The 20,456-nt window shown below is 42.7% G+C and overlaps 1 long non-coding RNA gene across 6 annotated transcripts in view; it reads left to right on the forward strand.

The window, feature by feature from the left end:
• Positions 1-20,456, forward strand: part of LOC135412603 (uncharacterized) — a 35,973-nt gene that overhangs the window by 14,739 nt on the left and 778 nt on the right. For 4 of the 6 annotated variants that reach the window (XR_010429771.1, XR_010429770.1, XR_010429774.1 and 1 more), the window contains 2 exons: positions 3,376-3,520; positions 14,925-19,787. This is a non-coding gene — a long non-coding RNA (uncharacterized LOC135412603). Of the gene's footprint in view, positions 1-3,375; positions 3,521-14,583; positions 14,704-14,924; positions 19,788-20,456 lie in introns of all 6 variants that reach the window. The other 2 variants (XR_010429775.1, XR_010429772.1) reach the window with 2 other exon arrangements.

The following is a 20,456-nucleotide window of genomic DNA, read 5'->3' on the forward strand; positions in this document are numbered from 1 at the left end:
CACTTGCCCATCTTTTGGGGTTTGAATGGGAACATTCAGCATATCCTCTGAATGAACACCAGGAGTTGGAAAGGTCCCAGATTTAGGGAGGTGAGTGCTTCTGCAGGTGTGCTAGGTTTTATTGTCTGCCAGCAGCCAAACAGCAAATCAGACCAATTTAAATCTGACTCTGCTCTTGCTTTGAGATCAGGAGCCATTCCCTGAAATGCCTGAAGAGCTGCATCCAGACAAATCAGGGAGCTCTGGGCAGTGCTGCTGCTTGGAGAATCCCTGGGAACCCTCACCTGGCAGAGCTCGCCCCACTCTCTGAGCACCTTGTTTGCTTGAGTCTTTCTGAAGTTCACAGGAACAAAGAAAAACAGCAGTTTATCATGCCCATGTCAATTAAGGAATGGAGGAATTAACAGGGTCTGATATTTCTGCTAGTTTTGACAACATATATCAGAACTTCGAGAGTTCAATTCTGACTCTAAATTTGATTACCCGTTTTTCTCACTTCTTTCCACAAAGGAATACAGAGCATCCTGGTTTCATCTGAACTGGCTTGTTGTAATTTAAATTATCCTTCTACAGGGAATCCACATCCTAAATTCCCCTGTGTGAAATAAATTTTTCTTAGGAAACAAAGCATGTTTTTTTTAATTCTTGCCCCCTCGGTACGTGATCAGATGGTCTTCAGGACTGCAGCAAAGGTATGTGAGCACAGTGGGCTACCTCTGAGGCAAGGCATGCCAGGGTTAGGATGGAGTGGCAGACACAGATTCAGAAACGTGCTGGTGAACACAGGGAATCCTGCACATAATGAGGTTATTAAGTCCAACAGATATTAAGTATTTATTTTGCATTTTTTGCTTTAAAAGGAGGAAAAAAGTCAGCATGAAAGCGATGTCATATTGAATGATGGATCTTGTAGTCCTCAAAAGAGTAACCACTTCAGTTTAGCCAGAAAAAAGTAAATATTTCCTCCTAAGGACTGGATTCTTGAGATACTCATCAGCGTGTGCAAGAATATTACATCACTGTCCTCTGGGAATATCCATTTCCATCTTTTTCTGTAACAAACTCTGTGAGAATGAATCAGTTCCCTGAATGAAATCTCATTTTCTCTGACCTTTTCCACTACATACCCAGAACAGAATTAAGCAGAACAGAGGAAATGAAGTTATACTTTTATATTTAAAAAATTATTAAAGGCTTCTGCATCTGGGGGTGTTTATTCTCAGTCTGGAGAGTGGTGCTGGATTTTGGAGGACTATGTTCCAGGTTTCCATATGTGTGGCAGTTGGATGGCAGACAGGAAGGGGCTTTATGTTTTGGTACCTTAAATGACAGGTTTGTCCTTGTGCTTGGAAAGCCCAAGGCCTTGATGGCAGAGATTCCCGTTGGATCCCGTTGTATGTTCTTCTGGAGCTGCTCAGCATCCCTAGCCAAAGTTGGGCTTGGAATAATCTCACTGAACTCATTCCCCTGTTGATCCCAGGGATGTTAGTGATGCCAAGGGTGTGTTTCCAGTGCTGTTTATCCCTTTTAGTTGGAATGTTCATTTTCAAAAGGAAATCTCTCCAGAATCTGTTGAAAGGAAATAGGATGTGGTCAGGAATGGTCATTCCTTCCTACAGCTTCCAATCCACTGTTCCCTCTGGTGGATTTATACCTGGTAGAGGCCATGGAAAGCAAAGCAGTGAGGTTTCACCTGCTGTAGGTGCTCAGAAGGAAGTGCTGCTGGGTTTGCTTAAACCCAGGCTGCTTCAAGTCATAGAATCCTAAAGTGATTTGGGTCAGGAGGGACCTTAAAGCCCCTCTTGTTCCAAGGCCTTGCCCTGGGTGGGGACACCTTCCACTAGACCAGGTTGCTCCAAGTCAAAAATAAAGAGCTTCTAGCATGGGTTTCCTTGGGGAATTGAGGACCTCCATAATCCACATGGAACTGGTAGCACTGCCATAGTGCTTCACTCATTTTCTGCACTGCTGGCACGAAATCTCACTTTATAAAGAGCAGATGTTTTTGCTATTAAGACGCCCTTTTTTCACCATGTTTAGCATTCAGATGTTCCTGTGGTTGGAGTCAGATAATGGCTCTTTTTTTGTTGGGTTTTGTTTTTTTTTTTCAAGTCTATAAGAACTGGCCTTTAACCAAACCTCACTGCAAGAAATGTTTCTGTACTGGATGAAGAGAGGAGTGAGTCAGGCTCTTTGTCTACTTTGGGAAGTATGATTGGAATATGATAGTAAGTTGTTCCTGGTGACTTCTGAATGTAGGTAGGCTGGGGATGCTGTAGGTCTGAGCCTGAGCAGGACCACAGCTCTGCCAGGATTATAGAGAAAACCTCTGTTTTCTCCTCTTCCATTCCTGAAGTTCCCTCTGCATCAAAAGGGAACTGTTATTTACAGGGGTTCAAACAGAAACTACTAAGGCCCATCCCTTCTCCTGTAGTACTCTGGATTTTGGCAACATGATGTGGCATTCCTGATATTACTGCAGAGATCCAGCAAATCCCAAAACTTGGCTGAAGGATGCGTGGCCAATCTTTAATCCACTTTATAGACAGTCCACAAGAAAGTGTATCCACGTTGCCCCGGACATTCCAGCTGCTCCATGGAAAATGTAATTCTAAAGCTTATGGCAGATTTTAAGCTATTTTTATATTTGTTACAGATATTTTATCAAGCTATAATTTAGGAACTGCCTCTGGATTAAATTTATTCAGTGAGAAATCATACTGGAAATTGCTGGTGAACAAGATTTCTCACAGCTCCTGGTTTGGACAGCCTTGGAAGCATAACAGGAGTAGCCTTTCTGGTTTCCTACATTCCTTCGGGCTTCAAAGGGCCTTTCTGTCATTTTGGTTTGGCTTTTCAGGAGAACATGAACTCTGGTCTTAATTCATTTGAACTTTGTGTACATCCTCAGAGTGGGTTCTGTTGGAGAGAGCTTGGAGAATTTCGATGCAGTGAGACCTCTTTTATCTCTCTTTTTAAGTTCATACAGGAATAATGCTGAATAAGGCTAAATTCAGTGTTTATGGAGCAGGCTCCAAAGGTCCCTCTGAACTTGCATTATTTCTAGAGCTGTAAGGTACAAGCTATTCTTTGCAGGTTGTGTGGGGGGGTAGGTGTGACCAGAGGCCAGGGCAGAGCAGCAGTACAAAAAAGAAGGCAGAGTCTATCTCAAAAACCAGAGAGCAGCAGCCCATGGAAGCTGTTCTGGCCTGAAGCAAGAGCATAAACCTGTAAAGCCCAAGAAAACTAGGCATTGTTTCCTTAGGAAAGTTTGCTTAACTGATAGACTTAATTTGCCAATGGTTATCTTTAAATTAGAATTACAATCCTTTGCCTGATTGCTTCAAGATGTACTGCTTTTTTTTTCCTTGAAAGGACTCTTAAATCCCAGGAGAATCCAGTTAAACATCTGTTCTGGCTACACAAGGCATGGTAATGGGTGGCTCCAGTGCTACTGTGATTAGAGGTGGCTCCTCGATTAATTCCTGCTCCACCTGGGGACATCTTTTAGTGGAAGCAGGTAAGTGCATCCAGTAAGTGATATAAATGTGTCCATGATGTGCTGAAATGGGAGTCAGGGCTTGTTTTCCCAGCAAATGTTATCACTCATCAAAGTCTTGATTTGAAAAGCTTGGAATGCACATACAGGTATTGACCTTTTCATAAGGGTCACATTAAGTGGGCAAACATTGTCTTGAGGCAAAGCATAGGAAAGATACAGCATAAGAGCAAATATAAATATTTTATGTATATTATTTGTTTGATTTATTATCTACATATTATGGTGTTTTATATATTTCTATACAATTTATATCTAGTATCTATATAATTATCTAACTTCTTTCATGTGTGATCTTATGAAATCATCACAGATTAAATTCATGGTGTGGTGTAACTGCAATGAATCATGTGCATCCAGTGAACATTATTTTAACTACCTTTTTTTTAATTCCCAAATCCTCAGTCATTATCTAATCCTACTCTATTAAAGGTGCCAGCCTGTTTACCACAAGTTTGAGTGACAGTTGTTGTAAATTTGTTTGACCTTGTGTATTCTTCCTTACACCTTTTATAAGAAGGTTCTGACTGTTTTGTTCAGTGCATGGTCCTGCTGATGTGTAAAATGCCAGCCTGGCTTTATTTAGCAGGCTGAGCTCTTGTTGGAATTCAGTGGAAAAATAGGATTCTGAGTCCTGGACAATTATGGATGAGAGCTGGATGTAGCAGCTCCCCTCTGGGCAGGCAGGTCAGGTCTCAGCCCCCTGAGTTCCTGTGGCTCAATCCACAGATTGATCTGAATGTCTGCCCCTTTTCTGGTTTGCTAGAGGAATGGGTGCAGCTCTGGGGATTCCAGGGAAGTACCAGATTCTCTCTGCTAATGCCAGTGGCCAGTTTATAGAATAAAGAAAGAAAAATAATGCTGCAATCTTACTTGATTGTGCTGATGGGCTGGTGGTTGTGATGATGGGATGGTGACAAAGGAGTTGGTGAGTCGGGGACTTCCTTTTCTGTTGGAGATGCCATTTAGGATTGAGTTTGGGAAAGGAGGGAATTCTTAACTAGTGGCTGCATCCTCTGTGTGGGGAAGCTGAGCTGGGCGATGAAACACCGAGTTCCTATTCCCTGATCATTAAATACACACGAGGAGCTGGGACAGATGGGCCACATTCCATGTTTTCAGAGCATATTTCAGAATTAATTGTGCTGACAATGTTTTAGAAGGAGCAGCTCCAGACTCTTTTCTCTTTGGCAACAGTGGCTTCTGGCTGCTGTCAGGCAGATGAACATGTTTCTCTGGGTTTATTATTTTGGGTTTGGCTCCCATGCTCACTGTACAGATGACTGGGGGCACAGGGGAGCATTACCTACGTTCATTAAGCAGCCTTCAGATACTTGCAGCAGTCAACAGCTTTTTACCTGAGCCCCTGTGGGTTTGGGAGAGGGAATAGCACTGGGCTAGATAAGGAGAGGTGGGAGGGAAGCCTGGAATAGGATCCAGGCTGTGTTGCTGTTTGTGGCCAGTAGAGATGGCTGTCAGGGATCCAGAGGGCTGAGGTCTGGTCTGCGGAGGATTCCAGTGTGGTTTAGTCTAGACTAAACATTTTTGGATGCACTGAGTCTATCACTCTTGCTCAGACTCCCCTGCCAGGGACTAATTGGAGCTGATGATTGCCTGCCCATGAGACTTGAGAATTCCATTTGGAAGGTGCTTTTTTTTTTTGTTCTTTTCCTTGTTTCAAAAGCATTTTACAGGTTTTGGCAAGAGGCTATTTTTGGCTCTAAAATGACAAAAAAAATATTTTCAGCACAGATTTAGGCATAACTGTTAATATTCTCCAGATTCCTTCATTTAAAAATTATGCCAATTACAAACAAACAAAAATCCACCCCTCTCTCCAATTTAGCTAGCCAAATTTACTTTCTGTTCCTTTCTTTTCAGCCTATAAAAGCTCTTTCCTTCAGGCCTTGAAATGCAGAATGCATTCCTTCCTCCTGGTTTTGATGGAGGTCCATTATATGTTTCTCATACAAAATTTGCATGTTGTGGTAGGGTTTCCAAAGCATTCCTCCTCAGCCTCCTGTTTCTGTAGTTGGAGTCAGTGGGATCAGTGGTAGGCTGATTCTGGGCACCTGGGAAATCTCGTTCTTGCTCAGACAGTTTGGTTTTTGTTCATTCATATCCTATAAAACACTTTACCTGAATGGGCCTTGAATGCTTTTACTTCATTCTGAGTTTTCAACATATGTTACTTGACAGTGAGAACAAAAGGAAGGTGATATATAGTGTAATATAATTAATTTTAGGAATTTCTTTCCAATCTTATGAGGAGGTTTGAAGCATCTCCTCACCCCATGTCCAACCTTAAGGAAGAAACCTTAAGGGCAGACATTTTAATGGTGGCCAATGAAACAAAGAGTTTTTTGGAGAAGAGATATCAAAAGCCAATAATTATTAAAATTAAGAGGGTTTTTTTATAGACTCTTTTGTGTTTGTTTCCATAATGCTAATTCAGAAACAAAGGGATTTTGTAAAAGACATGAAGTCCTTAATAATGCAGTTTTACTCCGTGTACATTTCCATATTCTTTTAAAATCAAAACCAGATCTAGAAGTAGCAGCAAGGGATCTGCAGAACTGGTGAAAAACAGAAACTTTGCAAAGGAAGGCGACTCTATCACATAAAGGTCTTCAGGCTGCTGCCTCAAGAGCTGGTGTTTATAAGCATAAATAGAGATTGGAATCAGCATAAGGCTGTGATTGGGATGAGATAAAAAGGTACTACTTCTCAAAAATCCACTTGAAGTGGGTCAGAGTTTGAGGACCTGGAGTTAAAAGATCCAGTGATCACCCTTGCATATGTTACTGTAAGAATCAGATAAGTATTGTCTTCTCTGTGTGTGGTGAAGGTAATTTCAGTATTTCTCTGGAAGTCCTAGCTCAGCTGTCTGGCTGGATGGGAAGAAATGCAGACTCCCAGAAAAGTTCTCCTCACTTACTCATGGTTTTATAATTTCTATGGTAAAGCCTGTTTTGTGATGAGTCAGGCAGTTCTGGCTCCTGTTTTGTGGGATAAAACTCCTGACATCCTGTGTTCCTCCTGTCCCAGTAGCAGCCCTAGAAATCCTGAGATCTTCCAAGCTCATTCCAGCTCTCAGTAGAGATTTCTGCAGAATCTTTGGAGCAGCCTGGCTCTTGCAAAGAAATCTTCTCCTGGAGGGTCATGTTCCTGCTTTACCCCTGCCTTGTCTGTGCCCTCTCATTCCTTGGAAAGACTTCTGAGGAAGTGGCAGCTGACTGACCCTAACAGGATCACAGGAATTGGACTCATTGACATTCCTCCTATAGGTGAGGGAAATAGCTGACTGTAGGTACACACAGAGAACAAATGAGCTGCAGTGAGAAATGCTAATTCCAGCTCTAGACTGTCACGGTCAGTCCAGGTGAAAGTCAAGGTAAAAGGCTTTTGTAATTAAATTTTTTTTTAAGAGTCCAGGGCTGGTCTTTAAATAAAGCATTTGCACTCACTTGTAGGAGCTTAAGCCAGTTGTGTGCCCTCTAATTACATCAGCCCAGGAATGGGGGTGTGGGAACAGCACCAAGTACTACAGGAGCTGCCAAGAGTGATTTCTTCCAAGCATCCATGCGGAATGTCAGCCTGTGCTGAAGTCAGGCTGTATTTTAGCAGTAATGCTTTCACTCTCTGCCGTGGGGTTAGTTCAGTCATGGCCTTGTCACAGGCAAAGTGGAAAATGCTGGAGGAATGCCACGTTAATGCCAGGATGGGAAATACTGGGCTCTTATATTGTTGTAAAAATGAGGATATGAAAGACCTAAAACAAGGGCACAATGACCCATTTCATCTCAAATAGTAGAAACCATGAGACAAATAATATATATTAGCATCACTCCATTAAATCAGTGAATTTGTCTTGATTTAGACCAGCTTATTGTCACAGCACATTTCTTATACTAAGGCAAACTGTACTTAGGAGAAGTGCAAAGGGTTTTCTCTTAAAGAAACCTGGGATTTAAAAGAAGCAATAAAAAGTACAAGAGGCCTTGTCACATAGTTTGAATTTACCTGGCTGGTAGCCAGCAGCCCGAGGTTTGATTTGTATCCCAGCAGGTCACTGCAGATTACAGCATTTGTGCTAAAATGTGCTTAACTTTGTTAAAAGGCAGCACAGACAGACAGTGTGTGATCAGTTATCAGTTTTAAGAGAATTCCCCTAAGCTGTCAAGAAAACTGCTGCATGCATCCATGTGGCCTATTTTGCTATTTCTCCTAATATATTTTCTTGTTTTTACTGTAATTAAATGCATTACCTAGTCTTAATTCTTTCCAAATGGCAAAAAGAGGGCATTTTGCATCATCATAATAAAAGCTGAGATGCATTGTAACGGAATTAGTCCATTTATTAGAAAAAGGGTTTAAAAATCAATCAATATAATTATTTTAACTAAGTCCATAAAGGATAAACAGTGTTCCTTGGCTCAGGTGATGCAGGTGGTGAACAATCTTACAAACCTATAACAAGCTTTATCTCTGACCTCAGAATAAGTCTGTGAGTAATCTCTCTCTCTTTTTTTTTTTAAATGCTCAGCACATTAGTTGCTTATTGTTACTTCTTGGTTTATCTCTGTCTTTAGAGTTAGAATTCCTTCAGTTTTGCCCAGGTTTCCACAGGAGCAGGATTAAACCTGCTAAAAGCCAGCAGTGGCATGAAAAAAGAGTGCCAGGCAGGCATTAGCCTCTTGGGAAGAGGAATTCCAGTAAGGAGCACTACCTCTCAGAGTGTCCTAAAGCCTTCCTTGAAATTGGAAAGTTGTAATTTTAAACTGCTGCAACTGATGAAGATCTTGGCACTGTCTCTGATGATCAGCTCCCCACAGGCTCTTCTTCATCCTTCTGGCTGTGACTTGATTAAGTGGATGGATTCTAAAGGGAAACCTCAGCAAACCACCTTTTGAGCTGTATTTATAGCATGGTGTTTTTCCAGAAACCAACTGGTGATAATTAATAGATAGCAGCAGCAGTGTGCTTCGTTTTCACAGAGCAATAACTCCTCTCAGAAGCAGCCCAAATTTCAGGCTGATGACAGTGTTATTGTGTGGCAAATGGAGGTGTCGGTTCTGTTCCACCTCTCAGACTGGGAGGGAAATCATTTAGTGCTCACAGCAATCAGGAGTCATTAACATATTAATAGAGAGATAATATTTGCCTGTCTCTATCCCTGGCTGAGCTCTGATGCTCAGCCCACCCAGGCTCTGGTGATTGCTGCAGCCAAAGTCAGAATTCAGTCCCAAAGCATGGCCAAGGGGTGTAAGAGTGACAAAATGAGTCAGAAAATCAAAAAACCAGTGAAACCTGAAGAGGCTACTGCTGTTCTGTTTTCCTGTGCTGCAGGATTCAAACACTGAGGGAGAGGAGTGAGGGAAAGGATAAAGCTCCAGTTTACCTGCCTGGTGTGGGAAGGATAAATGAAGGAGATGCAAGTGATTAGATATAAAGTGATCAGTGCTCCCTTTTTGACTCTTTCATCCTCTCACAGGTGACGAGAACAAAGACATACCTGAGAGAGTGCAGGGGGCTTTGAACAGATGCTGACTAAACATCTGTGGGATGTTGGGGAGCTGACCTCAGCATGGTGTAATGAAAGGAAACGCTGAGGCTGGGGTTTCTCAGGGAGTGTTTGGGTGGTTGCTGACCATGTCTGCACCACTGCCATGTGGGGGACAGTTCACTCTCCTCTGAAGGGAATGTCTCAGTGACTGGTGCGGTGTCTGGATGAAGGGTGGGTGCTGCCTTTGCTCCATTTCACCAGCAACCAACACGAGCAGAGGACGAGGAAAATCAGTTCCATGAGTCAGCTTGGCCAGTTCTGAGTTTGTGTTGATCAGGGATACAAATCGTTGAATAAAAGTGATTTTGTGTTAATAATGGGATGGGAGTTACTGTGTGGGATATGTGAGGCTTTTAGGAGAGCCATAGGGATATGTTCCCTTGGGACAGAAGTCCCTTTCCATGTTGCAGAATACTTAATGTCACATGTGGGACAGTAAGAGCATGTTAATCTTCAGCCCTTTCCATCCTCAGTCCTTGCAAAGGGAGACAGCTCTTGGCATCACTCTGGGCTCTGTGCAGAGGGACTGTCTTGTGTCCTTCCCCAGCACAAAACATCCATTTTATGCTTTGTACCTTTCTTGGGGGAAGAATAAATTTTGGGACTGTCACTGATTCCTTTTGTTCTGACTTGATTGGGGGGGGATAGGACAGGGAAGGGTGACTTTTCTTTGAGATGACTAACCTAAGAAAAACAAACATTGCTGGCACCAGAAAGGAGAGGAAATCAATGACTGTGTGCTGTAAAGGAAGAGGCAGGAGCAGCACAGCTGCCTCAGCACTCTGCCCCACCTCAGTCTCCAGTGCAATGTGCATTGACTGGGCTGTCTGCTTTGGAACACTCCTTTGGCAATGCTTATGTGGTAAAACGGAGCTCAGTGGGCGTGGAGGAGGTCAATGGATTTGAAAAAAATTCAGAACTTACTGAAGTTTGCTGGATCCATGAGATGGATCTGTCAGTGTGTGTCAGGTATGAATTTTGCATTCAGTGGTTTGTTTACACTGGACAAATGGCAGCTAAACACAACCTAATCTTTCCAAGAGCAAACCTTCTCCAGTTTAATGAGAGTGAGAAAGTCTACCCTTACCATTCCTAGTCCAACCTTCCAGAAGTTTGATATTGCCCTATGTATACCCTGAGAGAAGGATCCCTTATTTCAGAGTCTTCATCATGGTACAGGAGCACCCAAGTTGGTTCTACCACCTCTGTTTTCTTTTGGTGTGAAGTTGCTGAGATAATATCTGTGTTTAAGGGAAATGAAGTCAGAGTTCAGAAAATCCCAGCCCTAGGGGCTGTTCAGACATTTGAATATATTCACTTTTACATCATTTCAGTAGGAGAACTTTGGGAAATACCAACTGTCTCTCTCTCAATTTTCTTTTTCTATGGACTCTCCATTTTGCATTTAGGTCCTCACCTTCCAAGGAAGTATCTCAGCCTTTTTCATATTTCACTCTCTGCTTTGGTATTTCTGTTTCCCCTGCCATTCTCTGCTTATACTCTCTTCCTGGGGAAGTAGGAGGATTCAGGTATTCATACCAGAAGAATTATTAGTGCTGTAGTTTCAGCTCTGCAATTTGCAGCTTTCCCTTGCTTTCCTTGAGCTGATGGAACCTTCTGTGTGGGAGCAGTTGCATGGATTTTCTGCACAGGTCACAGGGTAAGCAATTATTCTTAATACATCCAGAGTAAAATCCACAGTTGTATCATTGCAGCACAGCTCCCTGCCATTCCAGTAGGAACATCCAGCTGAAACGGATGGTGCTTTGCCAGGATGGAAAAGGAATCTTCCTTAGGACAACACTTCTCCTTTTCTTCATCTGAAGTTGTGCCCTTTGTATTAGTACCATTTTTTCAGCTTGTTGTTCTAACTCATTTTTTCTGAGGATCAGGAAGATTTCTGCATGGAGCGTTTATTTAAAATATTTTAATATATAAGACATACGGATCCAACTGGAGCCTCATTAAAAGATGTTTGCCAAAATTGGAAAGCCTTCGGAGGCCTATTAGAGTGAATTATCCTAATTAGAAGCATGAATTCTGTCTAACAGCTCAAACTGCTTCAGCGGATCTGGATTTTTTCCCAAAACCTGCCAAAATTTAAGGACCAATGTCTGTGTGGCTTTCCTGTGCCTTGTAGCCAGGACAGAGAGCAGCCAAGTGCTGTCTCTGCCAGCTCTATAGTCAGAGTATCATTGAAACAAAATGCTTAAGTAGCAGCAGAAACTGCTTTGGCTTTTCTGAGCACGTGTGAGATGTTTTTAGATAAGAATTCTCATTATTGTTGTGTACAGAAAGGACCTACTTTTCTCCCTGTAATAATTTTATACAGATGAGCAGTGGGAATTAAACCCCATTTCTAGTCTCTGCTGTGAGCCACTCAGGAGCGTGAAACACATGGAAATGAAGGTCCAAAGCACTCAGATTTGTCATTTTGAATGTAGTGTCCCCACTGTTCCTGGCCCAAGGTTTCGGGTAAGTGTTCCCAAAGAAGAAGTCACTTTGTGTAAACTATCTCTACTTTGTCTGCTCTAATTATAAAAGCATCAAGGGGTGTTTCCTCCCCCATAAAATTCCCTGGCCTTACACTGCCAGATGTGGCCATAAGTCACACAGCTGTAAATCAGGCCAGTCCCTTTCTTCCTCTTGCTGAAACCTGCCCTTCTCAGCTGCTCTTTGCTTTTGCTTCCCCCTCAGAATTAGAAGGTATTGTCACAATATGAACCGTAAACTTAATCTCCGGTTCTTACTCAGCTTTTCTGAGGCTGATAAGCAGTTTGAACTGGTGCTGTGTTACTGGCAGTGCTCATTTGGGGTTGGAACTGCCTGGAATGGTGCCCTGGAACCCATTCCCGAGGTGGGAACCCTGGCCCCGGCCATATGTGTAAGTCTTCTGGCACCTCCTCCCTTGCAAAATGAGGAAGGTTTTTGCCTCTCTGGTTTATGCTGTTTTAGGTACTGCACATGCTGATGGCATCCAGCTGGTGAGTTACTGTGATCCCGAGACCCATAAAGAGCTGGATATAAAAGCTGGAAAGGTAACTAATCCTTTTGAAACCAGGCACCCACTTCCAAGTTCAAGCGACTTTCCATGTAGGATTGCTGGACAGAGCAATTTTTCAATTCCAGATTTGACATGGAAGCCCCATTTCTTATTCTCTAAATTAGTTTTACTTCTCGATTAGCTCATTCTGTGCAGAATATCCTTCTTTCTCGCTGCCTCTTTGTGTTTTCTCCTGGGTAGCAATTTGCAAAGGGCTCATCTTAGAACTCATTTTCACTTCTGAGTTGCTGGAGTCTTCAGGGAACACCCACCTCCTCCAAAGGCCTAAGTCAGTGCAGGTTCTCTTGAATTCCACCCATGCCAGCTGAGAATATTTGGATACTCGCTCCTTCCTGAAGAAAACAATACTGGCAGCTACTTTAAACTTTTTATGTATTAGCTAGAAGTTGTGTGTGAATCTGGGATCACGTAGGAGACCTTTTTTGTAGGATACTCCCGTAGTTACATTTCTTTTGCCATATAATTTTTGCTAATAAACAATATTATTCCTGCCCAGTAGCTATGCTATAGTAAATTATTACTGATTTTTCCTCTGGGACTGACATTTCCAGCAAAATGTGTCTGTTGCATTTTCTGTAAATGCTGTTTTACACAGAAGTTATTTATTTATGAAACCATAAGGAGTTGATGGAGGGGTTTCTTCAATTCTATTTCATGCGGGAAATGCTGTCCTAAAAAATGGTGTCTCTGGAAGGGATGGAATCTAGCGATGTACAAGGAGGAGCGAAGGTGCAGATAAATGTAATAATGTCTTTAGATGGCTGTTTGAATGCGGCAGCTGCCAAGTGGGTTAAATAGCAGCATTTTGCAATGCAAAAGCTGCTAGAAGCTGATAATTATCGTGCCTTTGAGAAAGCAAAGTCCTCTCATTATAAATACGTAATGAACTATGAATCTCCATCTCAGGCACAACTATCTGAGATGAAATCTTTTTCCAATTTGCATTGTTCAAATAATTATATCTGGCCGGGGTCAGGGTTTGGATAATGCATTCCCAGCCCCTGGGTTTATTCGCTGGCTCCAGGACCAGCCCACAATGTCAAACAGCCCGCAGAGGTTTCGCATTGTCTCTGGTTTGGCTGTTCTCAGCCGCGCTGCTCCTTCCTGCTGCAGTCTGAGCCGTGCCGCCGTCGGAGAAGTGCTTCTCCAGGCTGTGCCTTGCCTTGTTTCCTGAAGCTTTGCTTTCCAAACAGCACATCCACTTAAAATGCAGAGGCTTCGTTTAAGCTGCATTCCTGGGAGCGATCCTCTTCCCAGTTCCAAGCGGTAACCACAGTTAAAGCAGTACCAGAGAGCTGGTGTGCGCAGCGAGGCCAGGCTCCGACAGCAACATCTGGATTTGTTAGGATGAGCTGGAGGCTTTGGGAGCAGCATTTGCTGCCTGTTTTGGTCAGCCTGTGTACATGCTTTATCCTGTGCCTTGTGATGGGGTGGCCGGGAGAGCAGGGCGGGATGATAAGGAAGCTAAAGTATGGGGAGGGAGTAAAAAGGGACTTTGCAAATGCAAATCCATGTCATTCCCAGCACCCCGAAGGTGCCCGAGGCAGTCCCCTCATTGTTAAGTCAAATGTGCTGCCTGAAATGCCGGGTGGTTTCAGTGTGTGTGAGCCATTCAGAGGATGGAAAGCATGGAAATGAAGGTCCAAAGCAGTCGGAATTGTCATTTTGATTGTAGTCTCCCCACTGTTCCCGGCCTGAGGTTTGAGGTAAATGTTCCCAAATAACAGTGGCTTTGTGTAAACTATCTCTACATTGCCTGCTTTAATTATAAAAGCATCAAGGGGTGTTTCCTGCCCCATTAAAAAAAAAGTTCCACTTGAAGGCCTCTTCCTCAAAGAAGTAGGTGGAAGTTTTAAAAGAAATTTTCTCCAGTCGTTTCAGTTGGGAAGAGGCTGTTTTCCTACCCGGCTGTGCAGTGACAGCCCCCGTGGCACTGTTCCCCTTATCCCTGCTGGCAGTCGGAGCTCTAACATCACAAGGATGGGCCAGCAGTTCCTTCACTCTGACTTTCCACGGCTATTAAATCCCTCAGGGAATTGGAGTGACCTCCTCAGGGTCGCTTTTCTTTAGGTGCTGTGATGCTGCATAAATGTGAGCTGTCACTTGGTGCTGCTTGTACTGGTGACACCTCAGTCCTTCCCAGACCTGCACTGCCAATCCATTGTCTGCAGCTGCAGACAAATGAGCTGCCTCTGTGTTCCTGGAACTCAAAGTGACCTGGATGGCATTTGCTTTTATTCAGCAGCCTGTGCACGTGAACTCCCAGTGAGTGTTCTCTTAAAAAAAAAAAAAGGGAACAGCAACTGGCAAACTGCCCTGCACTGGGGGACACTTAAATCCTGTCCACCTTTAATTCCATTTTCTTTTCATGTCTTTTGCCTGTAAGTTCTGCAGGGTTGTCTCTTGTCCTGTGTTTTCATCCAGCACCTTGCACAGCAGAGGCACCATCTGGGCTTGCAGCTTTCACCTCAGTGCTGATTCTGAGGATGAAGAATCACCTCTTACCTTTCTCAGGTGAGGTTAAATGTCACTTCAAGTATATTTGAGATGTTAAAGTAGATTTCTGATGAAGATGAGTTGATTTTCTCTCTTGTGCTATATGTGCTGGAGCTTTTATGTGTCTGGAAGCGAGCATGTTTCCTCTTCCTAGAACACAGAATTCACAGATTACATCACTGAGTGACATTTTTTAAAGCTGATTTTTGTGTTCAACAGTTTGTTTCTTTTCTCTGTAGCTCAAGGAAAGGACATGAAATGAGCCAAGAGCATTGTGTGAGTCAAGAGGTGCAGAAGTGCTGCCAAGCAGTGGCTCCCACCGTGTTGGGAATGGTGAATTCCAAAGAAATGGCTCTGTGGTGCAGCTGGCAGCAGCAGCAAGGTCACCCACAGAAAGGAGGCAGGCAGCAGGTAAGAGTCTCAGTGTCTCACTTGTCCATCCAGACACTTTGTGGTTTCCCACTCTGTGGTGTGGGGAGCACATCAGCAGGTCACCCTTGGAACACTGGATGCTGAGCAAAGTAGGAAGAAGGTGAGAGTGAGGAGCAGGGAGGGAGGGAGTTATTGATTTGGGACTGCAGCAGTGAGAAGTGAGCCAGCCCTCTGACTCCAAGGGTTTTGCCTCGTTCACAGAAATAAGTAACCTGAGGTACAAGATTCTTAACACTTCAGCAAGATATTTCTTTGTCCTCTGTTGGCTTCTTCCAGTTCTAGACAGCTGTGCCTATCTAATTCCAAAGTGATTCCAGCCAGTCTGCTGCTGTACTGGCACTGTTCCAGCCTACCTGTGGCTGTGTGTGCCCTGGTAACTGAGTGCCTGCACAGCCCCAACGTGCAGAAGCAGCTGCATCACCTCCCCATTTGAAATTAGGTACTCGAAATAATCTTTACTTGGTGAGAAATAAAGAATATTGCCTAATAAAGGTAGCTCTAACTTTCTGGATTTTTTTTTTTAACACAGTACCAGCCCAATATCTTTCTGTGTTTATTTAAATGGGAAAAGTTTAATCTTCAAAAAGCAGGGCCTACTGAGACTCCCTCAGTCACAACCATTAGTTGTTTTCAGCTCAGACTTTTCATGTCACAGTCTTGGCATCAAATATCTTGTAGTAAATCTAATTTCATAGCTTGGACTGCACCCAACAGTGGGATTATACCTTGAGTATCCTATTTGAAAAGGCAGAGCATATTGTGCTGAGTACAGGTGCAGAAACAGCAAGCCAGCTTTGCTCTGAAGTGATGAAAACCAATTTCCTGGGAAGGGAGCTGTATATTTTCTCAGAACTTTAGGCAGCAGAATATTAAAATGTGTCACTTCTGGACATGCAGGTTTAGATTTCATTTTGTTTCAGTTCCTTCTTGCTAGATTGCAATCCTAAATTAGGATTTAATTCCAAGAAAAGATTTTATACCAGTATCGAAACTGAAAAAAAATATCCAAGCCTGGATTTTCTGAAGCTTCAATATTATTAGGAAATCCCTAGTTCAGGATTTAAAATCAGTAAGACTCTGATGGGTATTTTTTCCATTTTTTTGCTCCTAGGCTAATTCCTAGGAAAATTTAAAATCTTTTAAAATGGTTAACAGTTAAATCATTAATTTTTCTCATTTCCTGCTTTTACACTTTGAATTCAAATGATATGTACACGTATCCCCTGGCAAAGCACTCAGGAAGCTAAAAAAAATAAGAGCACTTATATGGGATTATAGATGTTTCCTGTTCTTCACGTGCTTAAGTGTTTTACTGTAGCACAGGGCTTCATAGACCCCTAAGGAAAAGTTCTGACAAGTATTTTAGGGGTAATCTGGTTTCTCTGTATCACACTGAGTACTTTTGGCATTTAATCCAGAATTAATTTTCAACAGGTACCTGTGCAGTCAAAAGCAAATCTTTCTGTTTTTCATTTATGAACTGTTTCTGTGCATATGATGGCATTGCTTCAGTAAAGTATAAATACTTAAATTATATCATGGAAGAAGGAATTCCTGTATTTCCTTCATCTGTTTTGAAGGACTTTTCTCCTTTTGAGGCTGATGTTGCAGCTTGTCTTTAAAGCCACTTGGACTCCTTCACCTTACTGCTTACATTGCAGATTTAGCAGGAACAGTCTCCTTGACAAGGAGACTGTCTTGGAGATCTCCACCATTTGCCAAATTTTGTTAAAATTGGACAGTAAAACCCAAACATATTAAGGAAGCACATATGTACACACAGTCATAAAAGAAGTCTTCTTTATAGAGTAAAATAGCAAAAAAAATACAATTATTTGCACTTTTCCATCATGTAGCTTCAATTTAATCCATTTCTGAGATGTCTTAGTGGCCTGTATGTTGACTTCTAATAAATGGTAGCAGTCACAAAGATGAAGAAGTTGAAAATGTAGCCTGTACTGACAGTTCATCACTCCCTTGATTCTTAGATAAACCTGCAAAGTGAGAGGGTGAGACCAAAGATCTTTTTCCACTAAATTTAGACTTCAGTGTTGACAATGGTGTATGGGAATGCCTGTAATGGGAGAAAAGGCCTCCCCGATGGAAAATAATGTACCTTGGGTTGGATCCTCACTGGCAGGAAAGGTGTTTACTTTAAAGAGATGCTTTTAAATAAGAAGTGAAAGGTTGCTCAGCTTATCAGCCAGACTGAGAAGGCCAAGGGTCCTTTGATAAGGAGTTTCATACCAGCAGGAGGGTTTCCAGAGTTGTTAGCTTGGGCTCTGTCTTTTTTAACTGTCCAAAAAGCTTTCTTTCCTACCATACTTCTTCTTTTCACTTGGTGCCTCTTCCTTTTGTTTCTTCTTGTTGCAACAATATCCTTTATTAATCTGTATTTTAGGCTGAAATCCTGTAATCCCTTTGGTGAGGTCAGGTACTCACCCGGTGGCATTCCAGTGTTTTCTAAGGAACTCCAGCAGTTTGTGCCAGCTGGGGATGTCTCCTTCTTCTGTATCACTGTATAAAAAACAGGAGTGCTTTGGTGTAGGTAGAGTGGGATTAATGTCAATAACTATGTTGATATTTGGCTAAGGAATCTCGAGCAAGTGTTGTGCTGCTGACTCACACGAGGTGGGCAGTCCCAGCCCAGGCCAGCACAGATGGAGCACATCAGTGCAAGCTTGGATGAAAAAAAGGCACGGATGAAGGGCTGGGAATGGTATTACGGGATAAATGAAAATGGGAATAAAGCACTGCCGTGCTGTCAGCACTCAGGAGCCATCAGGAGGGGGAAGTCAAAGCCCAGGCAGGGTCACAGCCTCCGTTGCCTGCGATGGTCCTTGGGCTGGGCCCACCAAAGGGACTCAGTTTTCCTTCCAATGACTCACTCTAAAGGCACCTCTTATCCTCCAGCTATTTTGGAGCCTATTTTGGGCAAACAGGCAAACGTTTTATTGGACAAACGTGATTGTCACTCCAGAATATTTCAGGTTATTTTCAATGCTGGTTTCTCTTTTTTCCCAGTCCTCAGGGCTCTCTTTGAGCCCTTCAGATGTATTTGCCTACTGTTTTTGCCTCCCATACTTGAGGCACACCGAGGTGTTTTATACAGTGATGGGTTAAATATAGAAAGTGCCTTAGAAAGGCAGAACAGAGCAACCACTCAATCACTTCACACATGGAACACTGGACAGTAAATGAAGGGCTTCAGTAGCAGCAGGGCTGGGATTCCTGACCTCTGGCAGGCACCCCTCCCACTGAGGGTGATTTTAAGGAGTTACTGTTGATTTCTTTCCACTCTGCCCCTTATCAGAGGGGACAACTCACTGCTGGCACAGATGGCCCAGGAAGGCAACTTTAAATCATCCAGACCTCCGCAGTGAGAGCAAGATTTCAGTGTGGGAAAGCTTTCCTATAAACTCAGCCCAATACTTAAAAGCCTTTTAAATGACCTGAGCTGATGAGTGGTTTTGCTGTTTAAATCATGTGGAATACAGAGCTTTACAGAGTTGTAAAGAAAAATAGATAAAATTATGCACTGTTTTATTTTATTTGTCTTTAAGGCGTTAGATTCAGTAAAACCTGCAAAGGACAAGAAGTTAATGTACTGCAAAAGATAAAAGTGGTGTTACCAGAACATGCTGCTGCCAGCCCAAAGGGTTTAAAAAGCCAGCTAAAAATTACTCAGACTGACCAAAAAGTGCTGAGATTAGTCACATTTTAGTATTCTGTGTGATTGCTTTTTAGGCTTTCCACAGAAGGTTTTGAGGAAAAGGTTTAAATACTCACGTTGTAACATGTGAGCCTCACGTTCAGAAAGTCTTTTGGTTTTTGTTCAGGAAAATGGGAAGACTGTGCCAGTATGTCTTGTAGGGCAATTAGAAACACCATATCCTAAGGGGGATAAACAAGACTGAAGGGCTCAGCCACTGACTGATGGATCCTGATCAGTGGTTTGGGTAAGTAGGAAGTGAAGGGGATCACCCATGTCCCACAGCTGGCTGGATTAAGGAGGGTTTCTAGTTTCTAGAATATGGAATCAGTGAGCACTGAGCTGGCACTCACTTTGCCCAGGGTTTGAATTCCCTCATTCGCCTGTGCTGAATTCAAGTTCTAGTTGAGTGTAGAATGAAGCCTGTGAAAAGACTGTGGTATCAAGTGTCTCTTCCCCAAAGCAGCAAGGCAGCAAATAGCAAATTAAGAGACTAGGAAAAAGATCACGTGTGATGCTGCATAGCACCCTGGGAGAATCATTAAAGGAGAGCTTCTTTATTTTGTTTTACACTGAATAGTGATGGTCTAAGCCCTTTCTTCCTTTGAGATTAAACCCCACATTTTTCTTTAAAATGCAGTTCTTTTCTAATAAGAATCCAAGTTTACAAATTCTAATTGTTTGGCTATTTCACTAGAGGACATTGCTCAGTACTTTCACTGAAGGGACTCTTGCTCAGGCTCTGACAAAGGGAAGCCAGGTGAGGGATGTTGGCAGTGGCAGTTACTGATATTTTAAATTTGGCTTGAACTTCCTCAGAGGATGAACTTCCCATTTGAAGCTGAATGCTACACCTGTGTTTTGGACCTCCTGTAATTTGTCCTAAAGTCAGAACCTGCTGCACAGACTGGGAGGCTGAGGGGAAGCTAAGACTCCCAACTAAAGTTGGAACTGTAAGGTAAGGAATATGCTTTAATTATACTTCCTTCATTACTACTCTAAGTCCACTAAAACCAGCAGAATGCTTGGGCCCTTGAGCTCGTGGCTGTTCATGTTCCTGCACAGCTTTTGAATTCACTGGCTGAACTCAGCTGAATCCAGTAAATCCACAGAGGTATCAGAGCTCCAACAAAGGACACGTGTTGTGTGACTTGGCACACGACTTGAGGCTCAAGAGGGGGAAAAATGGTATTACTGGTTACACTTTGCAAAATGTACCATGGTTTCATTTGGGAAATAAAGATGGAAAGAGGAGAGATTGAAATCCCTTAATTATGCTGATCTTGATAGTGTGATATCCTTTTAGAAATTCTATTGGACAAAAGGAAACCTGAGTGTTTTCTTAGTCTTCAGATGCTTTGCCATTTTTAATTGTTTTCAAAATGAAGTGTTGTGTGGGACAGACAACACTGTAGGGCACCTCCTGGAACCAGGGGCCACTTCAACTGAGCATTCCAGTCTGGATAAAGGTGTGCAAACCAAATAAATCGATAAAGAATTATATTTTTAAGCATTTCTCCATACAGTCATCGTACAAAAGCAAAAGTGCACTTTGAAACCCCCAAAAGAGAGGGGAAATAGGACGTAGGTCACAAATACTGTAGTGAGGAATTTCAGTAGGAACAAA

The sequence above is a fragment of the Pseudopipra pipra genome, chromosome 4 (genome assembly GCF_036250125.1).
Source record: "Pseudopipra pipra isolate bDixPip1 chromosome 4, bDixPip1.hap1, whole genome shotgun sequence".
Taxonomy (NCBI): Eukaryota; Metazoa; Chordata; class Aves; order Passeriformes; family Pipridae; genus Pseudopipra; species Pseudopipra pipra.